Here is a 15,862-nt window from a genome sequence, read left to right on the forward strand (position 1 = left end):
GCTTCATTTTGTTCCTATAGTGACTGTCACTTTGGGTCCCTGCTCCATGGCTGAGGCTCCACAGCAAAGCTGATTGCCAACCAAGTGCCCATCACCCTTCCTGGTTTGTCCCCAGTGAAGTGCTGGTTTTGCTTATCAGAGCTGGTAAATGTTGAACGGTTGGAGGCCTCTTCAATTACTCTCTAGGCTTGGAAAAAAGTCCATAAAGCTCTTCCTGCTGCCATTTAAACCCATATGTCCCTCTCAAGGTTGGTTCAGCTTTTAAATGGCATATTTGTTTAGTTAACTGGGCGCCCGTACAGTAAGTCAGGGCATGAGTGTGCACTCCTGATACCTGAAGGAACAATGCCAGAGCTGGCTGGATGAGCCCCTTGCTCGGCTGAACAAGATGAGGTTCCGCACTTTGTCCATCTGGGTAAAGCTTTATGCTAGTATTTTGTATTATCTTCTACCACGGTTACCCATAGCCACATCCTGCCTTAGCTGCAGTCAGGTAGCTGAGACCGCCGTTGCACAGCGAGCTGCGCAGGGACCTCTCCCCAGAGAGCTTACTGCAGGAGCGAAGCCCTGAGGTGTGATTCTGCCTTGGTGCTTTCATTATTCATTAACCAGCGCTTTTGTGCTCAGGAACATACATCAGCCAGGATGAGTTATCCTCTGCACAGGAGTTTCCGTGCTTACAGCTCGAGCCGGCAGAAGGATTTAAAAACCCTCATTTAATACTACTTTAGCAGAAGCACAGCTGCAGTCTGTAGGATATAAATGTGGATTTATTTCACTACCTATTACCAATGATTACAAAGATCTCAAAAGAATTACTAATCTGGAGGATTTCGATTGCACCCTGTGAGTGTCAACTGCAGGTTTGCTACTACAGTGCATTTAATTCTTCCAGTAAATGCTGTATCTACTCTAATTGCGGTAACGGCTCGGGCTTTCTCTGCACAGCACTTCAAAAGCTGTGAACAAGAAGTAAGTGGCTCACGTCACATCTGTAAGTGACACACCTGTCCTGTCTGCCAGGCGGACGAGATCACTTCAGCTGGGACTGCTCCTGCTAAGCATGTTTGCCCATGCATCCCTCTGTTTGCCATCAGCTGGTTTGTTGCGCCTGATGGCTCTCCAGCAAGGCAATCCAAAATTCAGATTTTAAAGATCCCAGTGCTTATTTTTATGGCAGTTCATGCAAGGAAACTAAATCTCTCCCAGCATAACAGGGCCTCTGAGACTGGATGGTCATTTCTTTGAGTCTCTTCATTATGCTGTGCCAATTTAGAGGGAATACATTCAGAGTATGATTTTTTTCTCTCTCCTATTCATTAAGGAAAAATTCTAAATAACCTTCTCACTCTAATTTCCTATGGAAATCAGCTTTTCAATGACTCTGTGCTCGTGTGTATAGGTGGGTCAGTCTCTATGAACTTCTCCAATAGCTTTTAAGGGAGTTGGTTGAACTTATCCAGAGCTGATAGACAAGTAGAAATATCACAGGTAACTGAGCTCCCACAACTTCCACACCAACAGGCAGATGCACGAAGGAGAGAGCTCTGTCCACTGAAGGCTGCTGAGTGAACTTGCATGTTCACAGGGCGTGGACATGGGCGACAGCCCAAGTAAATGTCCCACTTCCAGAAACTCAATTAAGAGACAAGGCGTCTGCAAGACTCAAATGTTCCCCAAGCCTCTTGTGTGTGCAGCACTGATGGATTGGTGGAGAGTTTTGGCCTCTGTAAAATGACCTCACGTTATTAAACTTCCAAATGAAATGGGCCTCTTAGCAGAACTTTCTCTTACGTGGAGGCCAAGAAGCCACCCCTTCCACCACAGGACTGATATGCATCAGCAGGACAGGATGGGTTGGTACTAGCAGTGTCCGGGCTTTTCCTCATTTACGTTTGGAGACCTTCATTTGCTTGTGCTTATATCTGGAGCCTCTCACATGAAAGAGTATTATCAGGTCTAGCAGAGGTGAAAAAACAGAATAATTAGCCCCAAACAGAACATTCTAGATGAGCTTTAGCATTCTTTTCTATTTCCAATTCTTAGGGATATTGAGATTGGTCAATTGGGTGGAAGCTACGGAAGCTTTAAAAGCACAACAGCAGAGTCCGACTTGTACTTAAACACAACAAAACTGAGATTTGGTGAAATACCTGGCTCCATGCCCTAGCACGTGAAGCAATGTAAAAGAATAAAACCCATGAAACAGAAGAGGTGGCAGAAAAGGAAACACCTCCGTCAAATTCAGTAACAACTGTTCTACAGCATCTGCACAAGGCCTCAGTTCCTCGAAGCTCTTCTCAAAGACTTCACAGAGGATGCCTTGGTGAAATGTGTAGACAAACATGGCCACTGGTCCACGCTCAGTAAGGCACACATGGGCTGTTTTCCACACCAGGACGTGACGTGGAAGAGAGATGCTTTTTCTTTGCTTGAGTATGTGGGTGCAGTCCTTATATACTCTGGAGAGGAAGATGGAATATTTAACTTCTACTTCTGTACCCACTAGAGAGAGATAAATAAACTGCAATCACTGCCTATCAGATACTAAAATATTGAGAAGCACTTCTGGATACCTCTTGAGACTAAGATATAATATCCCACTGAGATGCTGTAAGTATTACTTCTTTCTTTGAATGATTACTGATATGTTTTAAATTATGCTTTTAGAAATACCAATATTATAATGCATTTTTTCTTCATAATAATAACAACTTTGTTCTGAATTTTGAGCCCAGACTTCAGGATCTGGGTTAATGATAATGAAGAGACAAATTTTCTGAAGTGTTGCTGATGGTGTAAGAACATTTTTTTTCCACTGGTTGCAGCGTACTTAGCTGGCATTTAAAAACTAAAAATTGTTTGACTCAGTTTTTCTCTGTGTTCAAGGGCTTCTCCGACAAGATTAGTACTTCCTGATCTCACTAAGTGTTGTTCAGATAACTATAATTAGAGTGTGATGTACTCAGATAATGTGATAAGGGAGGGGATTGTAGTGCCTAAGTGAAGATTAGGCTTTGTTTTGGGGTTTAAGATCTCAAAGAACACAGGGTTTTCAACAGTAATCAAAGTAGTGAGCCCAAATTCTGATTACATACTACCTTCTCCTTGCTCTTTCTCAAATAATCCTTTAATCATCCTGCCTGTACCATTGCAGAATTGTTCACTGGGGTCTTATTTTTTGATGACTGAGAGCCATGGTTAATGCTGTAGGATGCAAATGCTTATTAACTTTGTTTGTGGCCATGCTTTACATGATCACACTGTTGTTGGCCATACCATCAGCCGTGTCTTTGAAACAGCCATTTCCTGTCGTTAGTATTTAATGACGACAACATTCACGACGCCCTGGCAGCGTTTGCACAAATCAGCACTAAGATAGTGCACTTAAATGTCTGACAATATTCATCAAGGCAGACTGTACTTTTGTTTCCTCCTCTCCCCTAGTCCTGAAAACTATATACAAGATCTTTCCGTAACGTTAGTGTTCTGTTGTCATTTACAATAGGTTTCCACCATGCGAGACGCTAGCAGCTTTGCGGTAGAGGACCTTGTCTGCAGGGTACTTCTGTCAATAGCAGTTTTCGTCTCCTTGCTCTGAGCATGAGCTTACGGTAGGCGATATCTGATAGCAGTGGGAGACACATGAGGATAGATGGGTCGAGCTGCTGCCTCCTTCTCCATGAACAGCTTCTGCAGAGCTATTGCTCAATTAACTATTTAATCTTCTAGCCCTCTCACCCGCCCTTGGTGAGACTATGCAGTAAAACATTGGTTTTCAGACTTGGCTGAGAAGCCTTTCTTGTTTTCTTATGGGACACCAGACATTTGCAACCTCCTTGGATCAAACTCTCCCCTGCCAACACGCCACATTCTTGTAGCTCTTGAGCAGCTACAGATACTTAGTGTGCACTCATGCACACTATTAATAGAGTTAAGCAGGGTTTTCTCCTGAGGGGGGTTATATTGATGGAATGAGTGCTATGAATGTCAGCTGCAGAAATGGTTGCATGGCTACATCAATTACCTGCAGGCAGGTAAACAGACTCCATATTTGTCCAGCCTAAAATCCCACAAACCAGCTGAGTTCCTTCTGGCAAACACGGGTCTTCTGGGGTGGTTTGAAGGCATGGAAGGAAATGAGTTTTGAGATTATTTGACAGCAAGTGCTTCCAGATATAGGGAATACATGTTGCAAGGAGCTGACTGTATATTAAAAATAAGGCAATCAGTAAGGAACCAGGGGAAATTTGGCCCGGTGGTTCTGCTTGTTGTGTCTATTTTGTGATTAAATGTTGTGTGTTGGTTCCAGGGCCAACCGTTAGCTGACTTACTGCAACGCTTGAATATCTGAATGTTTAAATGACAAGTTTTCTGAATATATCAGCACAGAGATGTCTGATTGACAGATAATATCACAGACAACAAGAAAAGTGTGACATGCAGAGCAGGGCTGTTGTATCAGCAGTTGCCTGAACACAGTGTCCATCTGAGCATGCCATGTGGGATTGGGTTTCCTTAATGGCAGGCTTTACACTTCCTTTGGACCACAGTGGAGAACTTCTAATAAAGTGAGTGAGAGTGTGTCAGTGCTGAACTCTGCCAGGGCAGAAGAGAAACAGTTACACATTTTTTTTTCCTTAGGAATATTTCTTTGCTGACAGGTTCTGAAGCCCTTTGCAGCATGATTTGAGCAATAGTGAGCAAAGGAGATCAGACATGCCAAAAAAAGTTCCTCTCCACAAAATTTATAGCACGGAGTCTATCTGTGTATTCATTTCTTTGATTTTCTACCAGCACAACTCCCCTGTCTCACTGGATTGACACACAATGGCAAATGCAGCTGACGAGTTAACTTTCTTTTCTCTTCATTCCTCTCATCATAAAATAACGCGCGAAGCGAGGAATGGATGGTGCACCTCCTTTTACTTTCAAAACCTGCTTTATGGTGCTGATGGTCAAACAGGGGCTATTATGCTCCTGAGCTCTCCATGCAGGCCACAAGGAACAGCATTAGATATTTTTTTTGTAACTTGGCACCTTCTATGTTAAATTGTCCTGAGTTCGATTATTTGTCTCCTGCTGTTTGCTGAGAATTTCACAGGCCTGTCCTTAAGTTACTTGAATGAGCACAGATCCTGTGAGCCCCTGCCAGAGGATGTTTAATGCTGTCATTATAAAAGAAATCATGAAGTATTGATGCAGGTTGTGTGCAAAACATACCCCATGTGAATTTGCTACCCCACATTGCTGCTGTACCACTGCCTTCATCACCGTGGAGGATGGAGGCAGCAGAGAAAGAAGCCTCAGGAGGTTAAATACACATTTATTGGGTGTCTGCCTTTGAGAAAAGTTTGGCTGTTGTGACAGCCTTGCAAAGCTTGAAACTTCAAATCATCAGTTGTTTTTGAGCCAGATGCTGTTTGACACCCCCTGAGTCCTGCCAGTCTGGGAAATATTTGTCCATATGACAGTTTGTATTTTTGTTTCCTCCTAAAGGTTAATTTGATGAAGAGCACTGCTAGTACCTGGGGTTATTGTCATGCTATTGCCAGAGTAGGTCTTGTTTTCAGAAAACGCTTAGTACCTAACAAGATTAGAGGTCCACTCCCATGACTGTGGGCTAGCATGGGACCATAAACCTGATGACCACCACTAGCTGTCCATGCATGTCATGATCAGGCCAAAGCAAATTCAGCTCAGCTGAGTCTTTAAAAGGAAATGGTCTTAAATCTTAACGATGTTTCTCTACAGGTGTTGAGATAGTGAAATAATAATCTATTTTTCGTCATAAAAGTCCTTTCCTTCTTTCTCTGTCTTTCATCCCATAACTCAGAATTCACTTGTTTCTCATTGTGGGGAGCTGAACTGCCTACTTAAGGGCCAGAGTCTGATTTCAGTGCAGTGGACTCAAATCTGTCTCACCCAGTAACAGCAACATCAGAATCTGGTCTTCTCCCTTTGCTTTCTCCCCCTCTACTTCCTGGGCAAAAAGAAAATTATTTTAAAATGTTCAAATGTATGAAATTTGCCCCACTTTCTTCCTTAGGAGCTGTCAGCTCTAACAAACCCTTTGGGTTCTTCTTTTGATCTATTTTCAATTGTCTGGTGGGCAAAGCAAAACTCCTCCTCGAGTCTCTTATTTTCTTCTGCTGTGACATGAATTTCCCCATCTTCCAGTCCTCCCCCTCCACTGCCTACAGACCCTCTGCTGCTCAGAGCTTTTCATCCGTCCCCTCAGTGCCACGTGAATAACTACCAGTCACTTTTGCTGCCTGCTCCATCTTGCTCCGCTTTAACGTTTTTAAACGCAAAACACCTTCTTCCCGGTGTGTTTAGCACCTCGCGAGGGCTCAGACCGCCCCGGCGGCAGCGGCGCTGGAGGAGACGCGCACCAAGCCGCTCGCAGCTGCTTCTGCCCACGCGCTTGCAAATGAGCTGGTGTTGGCAGGGGATTGCGCTCCGCTCTCACCTCGGCCTTTATTCTTAGCGCTCGCCATTCCCCTTGAGTCTGGCAAAAGCATGTTTTCTCTAGGAACAGGTGTCAGTTTATCTTGTCATTTGACTTTCTCAGTCCCACTATTAACCTCACTCCACTTCTTCTCCTACCTTCGTATAGTGGTTAATGCTCCCTCCTGTATTTGCCATAGAATTTCAATGAGAGAAGACCCTGTCTTATACCACCACTCTCAAGTATTTACTCTAGGATGTTATAACCTGCTTTCCCCAACTTGCCTGCACCGCGGCAGTGTCTGCTCTGATTGCCTTTTGCTGTCTGCAGCTTCTCCTTGGTGCTCCTCTGCAAAGCCCTCTCTGTTGGAAGCAGAGGCAGCTCACAGTTTCTCCTTGCACCCTATCCCCGCAGAACGAAGGCTGTGTTGCTTTAGCACTTGCATTGCTTTTTTTCTACAGTGGTCTCAAACTGTAGCGGCACTCATGCTCCGTACTGCAGAATAGCCATCTCCGCTGACCCGAGTGCCAATTTCACCGCCATAGATAGCAGCTGGTGAGGTTCCTGCTTGGGCAGTTTGACCTTCATGTCACCACCCTTTTCTAACACTCTTGAGTTTCCTGTGGCCCAGATGTGGTGCCTTAGCTGGTCTCCTCCAGATCCCAGTGGATGCTCACCGCTGCCATGTAGGAGAAGACATATCTCAGGTGATGAAGAAGTCCGCTGTTTGGTGGTAACTTCTAGTTCTTGCTTGAACAATATCACTCTTTGAGCGATATTATTTTGGCATGCTGCAATGCAGGACATAACACCTAAACGCTATTTTGTACAGCCTGGTAAAGCATCTCCAGATTCTGGATCACCTACACCAGAAGGCATCCAGGGAAATGCCAACCAAGGCTTAGTCAGTTTTAATTCACATGGGTATATACGGCCTCGGCAGCCAACCTTCTGTTTTCAGCTGGGCAAATATCATCAAAGGTGTTGTGCATTTGTATTTCTGTGTAAGAAATGAACAGATGCAGAAAAGGTGCTTTGCCAAAGACAACTTTAAAATTCTATGACAGCCTTTTGTTCCATTATAAGATTTTGAGACCTTGAGTGATGTTAGAAAATCCATGGCAGTGAAACTCGTTTCCCAAAGATTCACCTCACCTGCACATCTGGGAGCTAATAAAACACATCACAGTGTTCTCTTCAGTCATTACAAAACTGCTGCCAAAAGTACTAAGTGTCCTTGTGCTACCACAGTGAATACCAATAGTATCAGGGAATTGGAGGACAGCAGCAAAGTAGATGAGAGTTGATTGTATGTTACACGTTGTTTTGAGCTACTTAATGTCAATTTTCTTCCAATGTTCCTCTCACAAACCAGCATTTTGGCCACATAAGTCATGACTGAGGTTATTCAGCAATGCTCCTGTCCCTTTCCCAGCTTCCTCAGCCAAACAGCAGATAAAATAGCGTGCTGTGTTATTCAACCACCACTGCCCAGGCATCCCCAGTAGCCCCTCCATGCCTTGCTGACAGTTTTCCTACTACCATTTGCAATTTGCTCCTTATTAACCATGTCCGCCTGTGCTGCTGCCTGGATAGCAAAGTGGGGGAAATTTCAGGGGGATTCTGTGGCTTATTTTAGTCTTTTCTTTGTTGCTCCTTTTAATGGAGCTTATTGAGGGAATGAGTCTGTGTTTTCTAGGAAGAAACACTGACATACTTCCAGCCCTGATGTACAGTTTGCATTTTGTAAATCATCTGCACAGGAAAACAGGGGCAATTCCTCAACCTGGGTATGACATGATTTTTTGGGGGCAATGCTGGTGATGTTGCTTGAGGAACATTTTCAAGTCAGAGCTAAGTTAGCCCTGCCATGGCAAGCTTTCCCATGCCTGGCTCAGTCCCAAGAGACTGTCAACATTTCTAGTTGCCATGGGGTTGGTAACTCACTTTTCTGTGTCTGCTTTTCTATCTACCACCACAGCCCACACTTTCTGTGTTCTACCTTCACACCTCGTCTCGTCCTGCATCTCATGCCGCAGTCCTTTATCCCGGCAGCCCAGAAGTTTATCTCACCGCTCATTTCTATACTTTGCTCGGCTGCCGCCTTGCCAAAGCTGTTTCTGGGCGGCTGATATAATAATTCTCTCCCTTTTAAAATTAATTTGAAGCTTGGATAGAAACCTCCATTCGAGTTTTGCAGTTGGCTCTGCTACCATACATAAAATTGTTCTAATGCTTGAGGAGTTGGTGTTGGCTTTGTAGGTGAGCCTCTTCACCCATCACAGCTTCAAACTGAAAGTCATCCTCCAACGAGTTTCCAGCCTTTTACTTACATTCTGGTCCAAAATGCCTTAATTTAAAGAGGTACTTTAGTAACCAGCAGTGCTTTTGGCACAATGTGTCAGACACTAACTGGTTATTCACAACCGTAACTATGCAGTGGCCATCATAGCTCCCACAGCTCAGAGAGCAGTGGGAGGTAAGCTGTGGTGGCCTGTATGCTAGCCAGGATTCAGCTATAGCTTGATTTGGATGAAAATCCACTTTTTTGTCCCCCAATATTCTTGATCCTGACATGCATTCACCAGTACAAAGACTGCTCATTCAGGCAGATAGCTGCCAGTCCATCAATCATTATAAGAGAGCAGAAATGCCAAATTGTACCGGATGCAATTTCGAGAACAGATAGTCATTTTGTCTGATGAAGCGTTCATATGCTACAAAATGACAAATCGTGTTTATTTTCACATTGTCAAACTGTGCTTTTTTCCTGTGTTGGCACAATTGGAATCAACTTTCCCTTAAGGGATAGTTTGGTTTTTATCCATCTGGTTTCCCTTACTTCAGTAAGTCATCAGTTCTCCCTCATTAACATGGTGGTCAACCAGGGCTTGATGGTTTCAACTCTTATGATCACAGCACGTCTATAAAGCCTGTATCATGGCTCATCGCTACCCGGGGGAGGAAATTTAAGGAAATGGACATTCACGTCTCTTCAAAGTCTCTACTGAGTTTATAATCTGAGACATAGTCACGGTCACATCTGGGGAATAAATACTGTTCTTGAACTACATGAAACATACCCAGTACAATGTGTGATGCTTTATCCCCTGCATCTTCTACCACCTCAGCTCTCATACACATGTAGCCTTCTTAATTTCTACTTTTAGACCCTCTTTAATTGCCTTTTTTTCAGGTTCCCGAAATATCTTCATTTCACAACAAGCAAGGTTTGCAGCAGTCTAAAATTTAAGAAACAACTCTCCAGAACAAGGACCTGGGTAATCCTTGGAAATGTTTGGGGTAGCACACACAGAATGCTTCTGTAGTGGAAAAACCCTCCAGATCTAGTAGGTGGAAAAATGGTTCATATTATTGTTACTCCTTGTGAGATTTCTTGGTGTAGCAAAAGTTTACAAGGCATCACGTAATTACCTCTCTGCATAAAATGAATTGTCTGCTCTGATAGCAGGGACCACCTCTAACCTGACATCTAGAACTGAAGTCTTTACAAACTTGCTTTCGTCTCATTCATGCACCACAAAGTTTTTCCACAGAAAAAAAAGCGAGGGTTACATTGGAAAGTAGTGATATAGGACCTCACTAGTTAACTGATTTGGAATATGCAGGATATTTGTACAGTCCTGGGATCTTGTAATGTTTCCATGTCTCTTCGATCCATGGTGATTCATCATAAGATGATGGCATTTAGAAAAATAGTTAGATATTGAAGAAGCAATAGGGAAATTTCACTCCATAAATCAACTTAATTGAAGGAAATGCTTGCAATATGTCTGCCTTCATAATGCAGTGACCTTGAGCTGGATCTGCATTCATTTTGGAGCATGTCTTCCTCATTTCTATGCCAGCTTGTTGAGTTATACATAGAAGCTAAACCTCTAGAGATTGATCATGCACAATCAATGATGTAGGACTGAAACAAGGCAGATGACAACGGGGAATCTAAAGGTTAGGAGAAGGGGGTGTAACTGCCAAACCCTGCTGATGGCTGGATTTTGGGAAATGCAAGACAAAGGTTTCAAAAGTCATCCGCGTGATGTATTAGTGGAAAAGACTCTCCACTAGGAGAGGTAAGTGTGGTGCATCCAAGAGACTCTGTTGTGTAGTTGAATACCCAGGGCTAATGTCTAACCTTGGGAAAAAATAACAGAGCTGCTGGTTAGAGAGACTGGGTTCCAGTATGAAAAAAAAAAAAAGTAACAAAATACTTTGCAACTGTAATATATCCTGGAAGAAAATATAAAAGAAATATGAAGGACTTTTTAGCTTGAATTAGAGTTATTACTGATTTGCTTATTCCTGACTCCCAGCAGTATACGCAACCCATAAGGTGCCATCCCCTCACAGAGGGTGGGTGCTGGCAGGCTTGGGTTTCTCGTCATTTGGGGGTGGAAGGTGCCTTGGCAGCCAGGATGGTGCATCCCTGGCTGTGGCCAGCCTCGTGCAGCAGATGGGGCAGGCTGGTCTCACTGGGGCACACTGAGAGGGGGAGGAAAATCACGAGCAGCTCTGGGGGAATAAGGGCCTTGGGGAGGACGGCAGAGAGCAACGTAAAAAAGGAGGAGGAAAAGGAGCGCTTCAGAGCAGAGCGGGGAGGAACAAGAGGTGGTTCGCAGGGGAGGAGGAAAGGAAGCTTGGAAGAAAATGGGAGGGAGAGCGAGCTGAGGAGGAGGAGGAGGCGACGGGAAGGGTGGGCAGTGGGTGGCCGGAGGCAAGGAGAGGGCCTGGGAGGAGAGCAGGAGCTTGGCAGATTGGTGGTGCCTGCAGAGACGGGGACCAGATGGCGACCTGGGTCTTCCCTGCGCAGCTCTGCCTGCATCCACAGCCCTGCCCGGCTGAGGAGTCGGTGCTTGTACTGCTGACAGAAGGCGAGGGGATGCACGAAGCCACTGCCTGATGGAAATTAAGAGTCTGAAACTTATAATTCCCAGGACTGATTTAAATTATTACAGTTAACAAATGACCTAATACATAAAAATGGAGATGGCTACCAAGTAGAGCTGTTTAAATGAACACATGCAGAAGAGTCTTCATTTGGCTCCTGCACCTGAAACTTTCTATTTGCTAATGCAAACTAAGCAGCAACAAATAAAAATTATACTGCGAAAGCAGCATGACCTCTTTAAGCTTTAATTATTCATTAGAACTGTTTTCTTCTCTGCTGAGATTCAAAGCAAGACATTTAAGCGGGTTCCTCTCAGGTTTAGGGAAGATGTAACTTCCTTGTTACACCAGCTAATAAATACAACTAAGCACAATGGCCCAACAATATCTGTAGAAGAAGCATTTAGGAAAAATGTGTTTAATGAATCAGAAGTGCCTTAATCTAGTCAGTCTTGAAAAGCAAAGCATATCATGCAAAATTACAATGCACTAAAGCACAGATGCATAAATATTTCATTGTCGAGATTTCTGAGTTTACTTTCTTCTCTTTCTCAGCATTTCAGAATTGCATTTTACTAAGAAATGACTCTACCTGCATCAGGGAAGTATAATGGTGGTGTTAGCTTTGGGCAAACCAGTCTGGGATCTCAGGCTTGGATTTAAATAATGTATCTGAGAGTCCCAGCTCTTAGCAGCATCGGGCACATCTTCCATTGTAACCAGAAATGCTTATTGCTTTTTGCTGTCCTAGGATGGCATGGAAGTGACTGGCAAGGTTTACAGCTGGAAGTAGAAAAAACAAAAAAATTGCCTTTTGCTGGACAAAAGGCAGGTGACCCCGTGCCCGGCAGCACAGGCTGTCGTGCCTTTGACTCCCTCACAGCCCTCTGTCTTCAGTCTTTCATCTCTCTCCCTGCCCTTGTATAACAGGAGCTCAGGGACCATATTTCCTCTCCAGTTTTGAAAGCAGGAGAAGACCAGTTTGTCACCACCTTGGCGAGACCTCCCGAGAAGTACGCAGCTCGGGAGGCAGGCAGTGGCTCCGACCGCCTGGGAACAGTGCCATGCACAAGGGGAGGTTTACAGCTCCTCTCCTTTTCATACATTTCATCTGGCACAATGCAGAGCTGACAGCTCCTCATTTCCAGGTATTACAAACTCCTCTTCCTCCACAGGAGCCTGTATAGGCTGTCTGGGGTCCCACATGCTGAACCCCCCTCCCAGGACAGCATCCCTGCAATGGTCCTGGCAGATGGGCACAGGCAGCCGAAGGGCAGCTTTCCAAAATCCGCTTCTCTTAACGGGGCCACACTCTGGTACTTACTCAATCTTTACAACTCAGTGATATGCTGCCAATATATTTTTGCCAAGGAGACAAAAATATGTCTCTTCTTCCTACTCCCTCAGCCTATGAAAAATCTCAGTTGTGTGCAAAGAGACACTCTGTGTGTGTGTGTGTGTGTGTGTGTGTGTGTGTGTGTGTGTGTGTGTGTGCGTGTCTGCGTGTGTCTGTGTGTGTGTTGGGGGGGGGCATGAAATAGAGTTTCTGTTAATTTATTTTCCAGTTGAAAGTCTGCCTTGTAGCAGGGAGGCACTGCTTTCCCCGTGCATAAATGTGGGCAGAAAAGCCTTACTTTATGCTGAGCAGAAATGGCACTACATGCAGTGGGAATTGGGAGCAAATCCTTTAACTGCTCCATGTCCCAGGTTCTTCTCTCTAGGATGGCAGCATGATGGCTTGTAAATAATTTGGGGGTTTATGGGTCAAAGAGCCCAGTATTAGCAAGGTTGCCTAATAGTGGACAAAGGAGAGATGCATAATCCTTCTAAGGTGGGGAGCTCTCTGTTTAAAAAGTGCTTCAATCTCCTCAAGGGCCAGAGAGACTCCAGGTATTTAACATGTTAACTTAAGTTAACTTCTAATTAAGCAAGATTCTCCCACACAGCCATGGTTTGGGATTCTCGCTATGCTCTCTGAATGGTTTGGGTACTTTAAAAGCACCTGGTACAAAGACGAGGGATTGGAGGCTTTTTCTAAGCTTCACAGCAACTTTGCAAACTACATGCTCCAAAAAGGTATATTTCTTTTTCCTCCTTCCCCTCTCTTTTCCCCCAGACCTCGCATGACTTCAAGGCATCAAATGTTAATGAAAGTTTGCCAGGCTTCAAGGGCTGTGAAATGGAAGTAAAAAATCCTGCACCATAGGATGGGTCTAAAAATACTTGGTCATGCTGAAATATCAACGGGCTCCAGCAGCTCTTCTGCACACAGTGCTACTGATGCATCAGGGCTTTTTTCCCCACATAAGCTCTTGAGAAAGTTTTCCTAGTGACTATAGATTACTCACGCTCTAGAGACTGGATTCACCGGGTTGTCTGCCAGCAAATACCTACTGGAGAGTGAGGATCTGCTGGTGTCATTTAACTCTGACGGTGCTGCGAGGGAAGTGCCAGCATCTGAGTGGGGATGCACCGATGCAGCCCTGCTCTGCTGTGATTCCATCCAGAGGACTCCTAAATGTGATGTCCATCCCTCAGGATGAGCACAGCCCAAAACACCAGCCCTGTGGGTCTGCAAAGCTGAGGCCTGATGCCATGCTGCTTACCATTAGGGTCTATCTCCTGGGCTCTACTCTTTGGTGTCATTTATCGTCCGGGGTCCTGGGATTTGTAAGCCAATTTCTATGTTTTTACACATGGCAACACCTAAACCCCTCCAGGGATCTGCTCCTACACACTCTCTCGAGTAGGAGAGCCATACCCTCATGAGACGTCAATGCTTTTCCACGGCAGTTCCACATGCCTCAGGTCATTTTAGCTGATGCATCCTGCTAATCAGCAAATACTCAATATGCCAAGTGTACCTTCATTGACTTCTGAGGGGCCCTAGCAGAGATATTGTCATCCCCTAGCGCTTTAAAGGCGGTGCTTGTTGGATTTTTTTTTTCCCCTATCAGCACTCTCATGAGTGGGAATCAAGGGTCTGGTCTTCCTGCACCACAGACTCCTTTTTCTTCTCCAAGAAGGGGAACTACCTTCTCCCTGTGAAGCAAACGAGGATCCTGAACACAATGATTTGGATCGTGACTTCAAGCTCAGTCTTGGATACGGTGTGTAACCCGTTCCTATCACAGGAGAAGCTACGGGAGGCTGTGACTCAGCTGTGCCTCTGAGTCACGCAGCATGGTGCTCTCCTGCTCTCGGGGGACAGCACTTTACCGTTAGCCTCTATCGGCAACAAACTACAGCCCTCCCTTGCTGGCATAGACCTTAGTGAGATGTCTGGACCCCAAACTCTGACCATTCCCTGCTGACCTGTGTCAGGAGAGGGACAAGGGACCCCAAGAGCATGTCCACAGCCCTCAGTGCCAGACCCAAGTCGGGTATTTAGTTCAGGTGTGTGCAGAAAGTTTCATTTTCCCAGGCACGGGCAGGCTGCCTGGCCACACTCCAGCCCTGTGTAAGTACGTTGCGAGTCAGGCTCAAATTGCTATTTTTGAGCAAGTCACTAGAAATAATTCATGTATGTGCAAGTTAAAATTCTGCTTAAAAATCACCCTCCGCCTTGGAAGCTTAAAACCTGGGAGATCTACAGTAGCACATATTGAATTTCATTTAGTAGGTTCTTTCCAGCTGTTATGGTAAGCTTAGGTCCTCATCCTGCACTTCTTCGTTTTAAGGCTCTCTTCTCATGCAAATATCTACAACGCTAGACATGACAGGACCAGCCACACACAGAAGTGTTGGGAAGAATCTGCCCCTTTAACTGGACCAGATAAAGTCTTGCACCAAACAATGAGATGCATGATATTTAAGAGAAAGTTCAGGTAATAAACCTTCTTCTTGTAAGGATTTAAAAATAAATTTCTGAATATTTAAGTAAGTTATCTCATGGTATGAACTGAGGTTTTGGAAAGCTGGAAGGTGCAGGTTTGTGTGTGTTAACTGTGTGAGCAACAGCGCAAAAGGAAAATGCTTCTTCATCCATATGAGTTTCTGTAAATTGTATTCTATTCTTAGGAGAGTAAACACAATGTAAAAAAAAAAAAAATCTAATAATTTAAACCTTGCAGAAAAAGAGGCAGGAGCGATGGGAACCTCTGAAATGATAAATGTACGAATTTATTCCACTGCCACTGTGGGGTTTTAAATTAGTTTTATTATTCTTTTATTTCTTGTTGTTGACAGGTTGGGCTGCATTGCTGTCTAGCTATAATGTTTACAGATAAGAAAATCTTGAAGGTCAAAAATACTTTTCTTAGTTACTCTTGTATAAGGTAATCTTCTCGTGTTGGTGACAATGCAGAGTGATCTCATGTCGCCACGGGTACCTGAATCATGCCTGCTAGCAGCAACATTCTCCATTCCTATCCCCTCCCCTGAAGTTCTTACATAGAAAAAGATGTCTACAAGAAGAGTTTCATGCATGATGCAAATGATGGACTGGAGGAAACACTTTTCTTTAAGAAAGCACAGTGTGCCAGCGGTCTCTCAGGCCGCACCCAT

At 44.5% G+C, this 15,862-nt stretch overlaps 1 protein-coding gene across 1 annotated transcript in view; it reads right to left on the reverse strand.

Annotated features, from left to right (window-relative positions):
- Nucleotides 1-15,862, reverse strand: part of CACNG4 (calcium voltage-gated channel auxiliary subunit gamma 4) — a 43,286-nt gene that overhangs the window by 10,904 nt on the left and 16,520 nt on the right. The gene's annotated exons all lie outside the window — the stretch shown is intronic.

The sequence above is a fragment of the Phalacrocorax carbo genome, chromosome 16 (genome assembly GCF_963921805.1).
Source record: "Phalacrocorax carbo chromosome 16, bPhaCar2.1, whole genome shotgun sequence".
NCBI classification, from domain to species: Eukaryota; Metazoa; Chordata; class Aves; order Suliformes; family Phalacrocoracidae; genus Phalacrocorax; species Phalacrocorax carbo.